The following is a 6822-nucleotide window of genomic DNA, read 5'->3' as shown; positions in this document are numbered from 1 at the left end:
CCCCTCCTAAGATGTGTCCCAAGCTCTGGCACTGGTGCCACGTGTGCACACCCGCACTGGCCGGTGGCTTCGCAGCGTACGTCAGGGTCTACGTGCCTTCCATGCACGAGCACCCGTCGTTGCCAAACCTTGCTTCTCTGTGCTGGTTAAGGATACAGGGTATAACAGTCATCGATCGTGTGATCTTGCTTCACTTGTGAGAGCGCAGTCGGGGATGGGATGGTATCGTGTGATCTTGCTTCACTTGTGAGAGCGCAGTCGGGGATGGGATGGTTTCTGATTGCATACGTGAATCTCTTGAGATCGGGCTAGATCGAGATTGGGTCGGGCTAGGCTTCTCCTGTTTTGACACGTACCGGGGGCATGCTTTGGACGAAAAGGACTAAGAGAAAATCGACCACGTGTTCGTGTCGAATGAATGAGATCTGGCGTACCCAACCTGTTTTCTTTCAGCCTTGGGTACGGCTATTTCCGACCACTGCCCGTTGGTGCTGGACATGAATGTTTGCATCAGTTCGAAATGTCGGTTCAAGTTCGAATCGTTCTGGACCAGAGCGGAAGGGTTCATGGATGTAGTTAAACTTGCCTGGACCTCAACTCCGGCGGCTTCAAACGACTATCTCACACTTCAAAACAAACTAAAAGCTACCGCGGTGAGCCTCCAAAGGTGGAGTGACAGTTGGATTGGGAACGTGAAACTGCAAATCGCTATTGCTCTTGAGGTTATCAAGCAGCTAGACACAACTATGGAAGGAAGAGCCCTCTCTGATGCTGAGCGGGAGCTGAGAATGTGCTTGAAGAAAAAGCTACTCGGTCTGAGCTCCTTGGAGCGGACTATTGCGAGGCAAAGGTCTCGGTTACTTCAGCTGCGAGAAGGGGATGGCAATACTAGCCTCTTTCACCAACAGGCCAGCCAGTGGCAGCGGAAGAACACCTTGCGTGTGGTGAAGCATAACGGCAACCTCTATGATGGGCAGGAGGAAGTCGCGTCGGCAGTTGATGCATATTTTGGTGCGGCTTTTGGCACCTCGGAAGCTAGGAATCATACTATCAACCTAGGTATTCTTGAGCTCCCACGTCATGACCTATCGCATCTCGTGCAACCGTTTACCGCTGAGGAAGTGGAGAAGGTAATCAAGAGCATGCCACTAGACAAGGCCCCGGGGCCGGACGGGTTTACCGGAAGGTTCTACGCCGCATGTGGGAGCATTATAAAGGACGACTTCATGAAAGCAATGGAGTGTTTCTACAAGGGCGACATGAGGGGTTTAGCCGCCATCAACAAAGCCCTTGTTTCCCTCTTGCCGAAGAAGGAAGGAGCACTGGAAGTGCGAGATTTTCGGCCGATTAGCCTTGTGCATGGGGCTATCAAGATTTTTGAGAAAGTGCTCGCTTGTCGATTGGTGGAGGAGCTGCCCAAGCTAGTTGGCAATCACCAAAGCGCGTTTGTGAAAGGAAGGTCTTTGCACGATAACTTCATCCTTGTGCAAAGCATGGCGCGGAGACTGCACGCTTTCAAGAGCTCTTCTATTCTGCTTAAGCTCGACATCTCAACAGCTTTTGACTCGGTAAAGTGGCCTTTCCTTCTCAAGGTTTTGGAACACATGGGATTTGGGCCGAGGTGGAGAGCATGGATTTGTGGGATCCTTGCAACTTCAACAACTAAGATCATGGTCAATGGTGACCCAGGTGGCACGATCTACAATTGCAAAGGATTGCGGCAGGGTGACCCCATCTCACCAATGCTATTCATCCTAACTATGGAGCCCCTGCAAAAGATGTTTGAGGTGGCTATGAGCTGAGGTGTCCTTTCACCTCTTGCGCGAGTAGGGATGAGGAAGCGCTTGTCCATCTTCGCGGACGATGTGGTTCTATTTGTCAAGCCCAATCCCCGAGATCTCCGTGTTTGCAAATGTTTGTTTGAGCTGTTCGGCGAGGCAGCTGGGCTCAGGATTAACTTGCACAAGTCCGCGGCCTCACCTATCAGATGCACTGAGGAGGAGGTATCCATAGCATGCACTGAGCTTGAGTGTCCGTTGGGAGCATTCCCTATCAAATACCTTGGGCCACCGCTATCGCTAAGAAAGCAATCTGCAGCGCAGCTGCAATACTTGGTGGATCATATGGCAAACAGGCTGCCAAAATGGAAGGCAGCTTTAATGCCAAAGAGTGGCCGGCTAACTTTGGTTCAATCCGTGCTATGCGCCATGCCCATACATGCTATGATGGCGCTAGACCTCCCGATGAAGACTATTGCTGCTATGAACAGGATCTGCAGAGGGTTCTTGTGGTGTAGGCGAGCTGAAGCAAATGGGGGCAACTGTGATGTTGCTTGGGACATGGTTTGCTCGCCCAACTGGGCTGGAGGATTGGGACTGCCGAATCTACGGTGGATGAACGTGGCCATGCATGCTCATTGGCCATGGTTCCAGAGAACGGATGAGACAAGACCATGGAGCGAATTTCGAATACCGGTCACAGAGGAGGCGAGGCTTCTATTCCAGGCAGCTATGAGGAGTACTGCGCGGTCGGGCCACACAACGCTCTTTTGGGAAGAACGATGGTTGGATGGTAGGAGAGTATAGGAGGTGGCACCGCGTGTGTATGACTTTGTCCCACCGAGAGTACGAAAGACGAGGTTGGTTTGCTCGACCATGGAGAGCGGATCTTGGGCGATGGATTTCACCCCAAACTTCGGCATGGATACTTTGCATGAATTCCTCACACTTTGGCAGATGGTTAGCACTTGGGAACCATCCGAGGATGATGTACCCGACGTGATCAGGTGGTCGTGGGAGGAAAATGGCCGGTTCTCGGTAAAATCAGCGTATGCGGCTGCATTCTGGGGAAGAGAGGTAATCCCAACGACAGACTTGGCATGGAAGTCGCGCGCTCTCTTGCAATGTAGGTTCTTTATTTGGTTGGCCATGAAAGATAGATGCTGGACCTCGGATCGTCTTCCACGACGAGGCCTTACACATCAAGCCGCATGCCCTTTCTGTGATTAGGAGGACGAAACGATCAACCATCTCATGCTCACATGTGTGTTCACTAGAACAATCTGGGCGGCCATTTGTGCGGCGCTGGGCTCTCCGGCTTGGATCCCAACTACACAGGACTCGCTGGTACAATGGGCCATTGACAAGCGCGGATCGAATGAGATGAGTACGAAAGATCTACGAACCACCTTTGCTCTTGTGTGGTGGGAGTTGTAGAAGCATCGGAATGCAATAGTCTTCGATGGTGCGCGACCGTCGGTCTTCCAGTTGCTAAACAAGATTCGTAATGAGGGCTTAGTTTGGGTATCGGCTGGGTTACTAAAAGGGCATGTAACTCCCTTCTTCCGTAGGGTAGAGAGGTGGGTGAGTGGTGAAGACTAGTTTGTACCGGTAAAATGTAAACTTTGGTGGAGGCACTCTTTGCCTTATCTTCTTTAATATATATATGCACACTCGTGCATATTCGAGAAAGGGACTAACAAGATCTACGTCTTTTGAAATGTATCGACAAGATTCTTGCAATAATTGCGGCCTCAACGAAATGCTTTGTAGAGAATGATTTGGTGCATCGATGATTGATTGATCGTGCACTTGACACACACACACACACACACACACACACACACACACACACACACACACCGGTGACGTAGAGACTGGCTTGAAATCCCTCGAAGGTCGAGGTGGGTAGTCCCTTCGTCATGACATCGGCGAACTGCTGATCGGTGGGTACATGGAGAACACGAACACGACCAAGTGCGACGTGCTCCCTGACGAAGTGGATGTCGAGCTCAATATGCTTCGTCCGTCGATGATGGACAGGGTTGGCAGCAAGGTACACCGCAGAGACGTTATCACAGTCGAGCGTCGCCTTCGTAACCTCACATAGCAACTCCTGAAGTAACTGTCGTAGCCAAGAGCACTCCGCGACGGTGTTGGCCATGGCCCGATACTCAGCCTCAGCGCTCGATCGTGAGACAATGGGTTGTCGTTTAGACGACCACGAAACCAGAGAGGGCCCGAGGTAGACGCAGTAGCCGGAAGTCGAGCGTCGAGTGTCGGGACACCCAGCCCAGTCGGCGTCGGAGTAGGAGACAAGGCTGGTGTCAGGTGATGCCGTCAGGGTGAGACCCATGGCTGTGGTGCCACGTATGTGCCGAAGTATACGTTTCACGAGAGCCCAATGGGTGTCACAAGGAGCATGCATGTGAAGGCAGACCTGCTCGACAGCATACTGAATGTCCGGACGCGTCAGTGTGAGATACTGAAGCGCACCGACGATGGAGCGGTAGAAGGGAGCATCGAACACCGGAGAACCCTCGATGGTGGACACCTTAGCCTTCGTGTCGAAACGCGTGGGAGCAGGCTTGCAGTTAAGCATGCCCGCTCACTCCAGAAGCTCGTAGGCGTACTTCTGCTGGTGAAGGAAGAAGCCAGTAGCCCGGTGCACGACCTCGATGCCGAGGAGGTAGTGGAGAGCCCCCAAGTCCTTGAGGGCAAACTCGGTGCCGAGGCGAGCTGTGATCTGCTGAAGGAGCGCTGGCGATGATGCAGTCAAGATGATGTCGTCGACATACAGTAAGAGGTACGCATTGGCGTGCCCCTGGTGATAGACAAACAGGGAGGCATCAGACCGTGTGGACCGGAACCACTGCTGATGAAGGAATGTCGTGATCCGCTGGTACCAGGCCCGAGGTGCCTGCTTCAACCCATAGAGAGAACGTGAGAGCAAGCACACGTGGTCCCGATAGTCAGTGTCAACGAAACCAGTAGGCTGCTGACAGAACACCTGCTCGTCTTGATGGCCATGCAAAAAAGTATTAGACACATCGAGCTAGTCGACTGGCCAGGTGCGAGAAACTGCAAGCTGGAGAACAGTGTGAATCGTGCCCGTTTTGACAACCGGGGCGAAGGTGTCGGTGAAGTCTAGGCTGGCACGCTGGCGGAAGCCACGCACCACCCAACGCGCCTTGTAGCACTCGAGAGAACCGTCAGGGTGAGTCTTGTGGCGGAAGACCCACTTGCCAGTGATGACATTGGCATGGGGAGGCTGTGGACCAAGCTGCCATGTACGGTAGCGCTGCAGGGCATCAAACTCCTCACGCATTGCAGCAAGCCAGATCGGATCCTGAAGGGCTGCGTGAGCAGAGGTCGGGAGCGGAGACGGCGCCGAGGTAGATGCAGCACACGCGTACTCGTCCGACGGGTAGCGCGTGCTGGGACAAAGTGTCCCGGTCCGAGCCCGAGTGACCACACTGGTGAGGGGTGCTGCCGCAGCGATGGGGACCTCGGCGGGTGCCGCGGCAGGGCCGGCCGAGGGGGCCGCGGTGATGGGGGCCGCGGCAGGGGCCGCAGCAGGGGCCGCCGGCGCGTGGAGCGCGGGCAGGGCCGAGTCCACCGCAGGGGCCATGACGATGGGGGCCGCGGCAGGGGCCGCCGGCGCGGGGAGCGCGGGCAGGGCCGAGTCCGGTGCGTGGCTGGGCGGTCCACCAGAGGTGGAGGCAGGGGCGAACCGCGCCGCGGGAGACGCCGAAGGTGACGGTACCTGCTGAAACGGGAACACCAGCTCATCAAAATACACATGCCGCAAAGTGAAAACGCGGTGGGACACTAGATCATAGCACTGGTAACCTTTGGTGTTGGGAGGATAACCAAGAAAAATGCACGGAAGCGACCGGGGAGCGAGTTTGTGAGGAGAAGTGGACGGGGTGCTAGGATAACAGAGACACCCAAAGATGCGAAGACCATCATAAGATGGAGCTGCACCAAAGATACTATTGCCTAAAACCATGTATCCTGTTGCCCACAATCATCCATACAGTTGTCTAAAACAATGTATCCAGTTGCCAAATCCTCATGAATAGAAACATTATCAAGACCACAATTTTGCTTATATGTAAAGGTTTTACATACCTTTCAAGTTTGTGTCGTAGAGATGTGTCAAGAACTTATCTCCTCAGGATTGGTATGATCGTAAATACTTGGCGAATAATCATAGAGGGGGACTGCGTGGAGCTGGTCATGGGGACATAACTAAAAACGTGAAGTGTATTTAGTGGATTAGTTTATTTGTGAGCCTCTTCCAAAAATGAATATGTGTATGTTCTTTATCTATTTTTTAGGTGTCATAGTTGCCTACAATCATCCATACTGTTGCCTAAAACCATGTATCCAGTTGTTCACAATCAATCATATTGTTGCCTAAAACCATGTATTCAGTTTCCCACAATCAACCATACAGTTGTCTAAAATCATGTATTCAATTGACCAATCCTCATGAACAGAAACATTACCAAGACCATAATTTGGCTTATATGTAAAGGTTTTAGATACATTTCAAGTTTGTGTCATAGAGATGCATCAAGAACTTATCTCGTCGGGATGGGATCACTCACTACTGGAATCCGCTACTTTGCCATCAGCCAGATCTTTGTCGTCCGCTAGCGGACGGTAAAGAAGCTCTTTGCCATCAGCTACCGAAAAGCAGACGGCAAAGAATCGGCAGATGGCAAAGAAGGTCTTTGTCATGCGCCATTTCTTTGCCGTCCGCCAGCTGACGGCAAAGAATCTTTGTCGTCCATTGGCTGACGGCAAAGAGGGAGGTGGCCCCCACCCCCCGCCTGTTTAAAAAAAACTTAACGCCCCGCCTCTTTGCCGTCTGCTAGCAGACGGCAAAGAGAGATAAAGGCGGACGGTAAAGAGCGGCGGACGACAACGAGCAGAGTAACTAACGGACGCCACACACCCCCGCCCATTACTCTCTCTTCTCTTTCTCTCTCCTCCCCGACGCCCCGCCCTAGCTAGATCCACCGCCGCCCCCGCT

Source organism: Triticum aestivum, chromosome 6B (assembly GCF_018294505.1).
Source record: "Triticum aestivum cultivar Chinese Spring chromosome 6B, IWGSC CS RefSeq v2.1, whole genome shotgun sequence".
NCBI classification, from domain to species: domain Eukaryota; kingdom Viridiplantae; phylum Streptophyta; class Magnoliopsida; order Poales; family Poaceae; genus Triticum; species Triticum aestivum.
Note: the sequence above shows the minus strand (reverse complement) of the source record.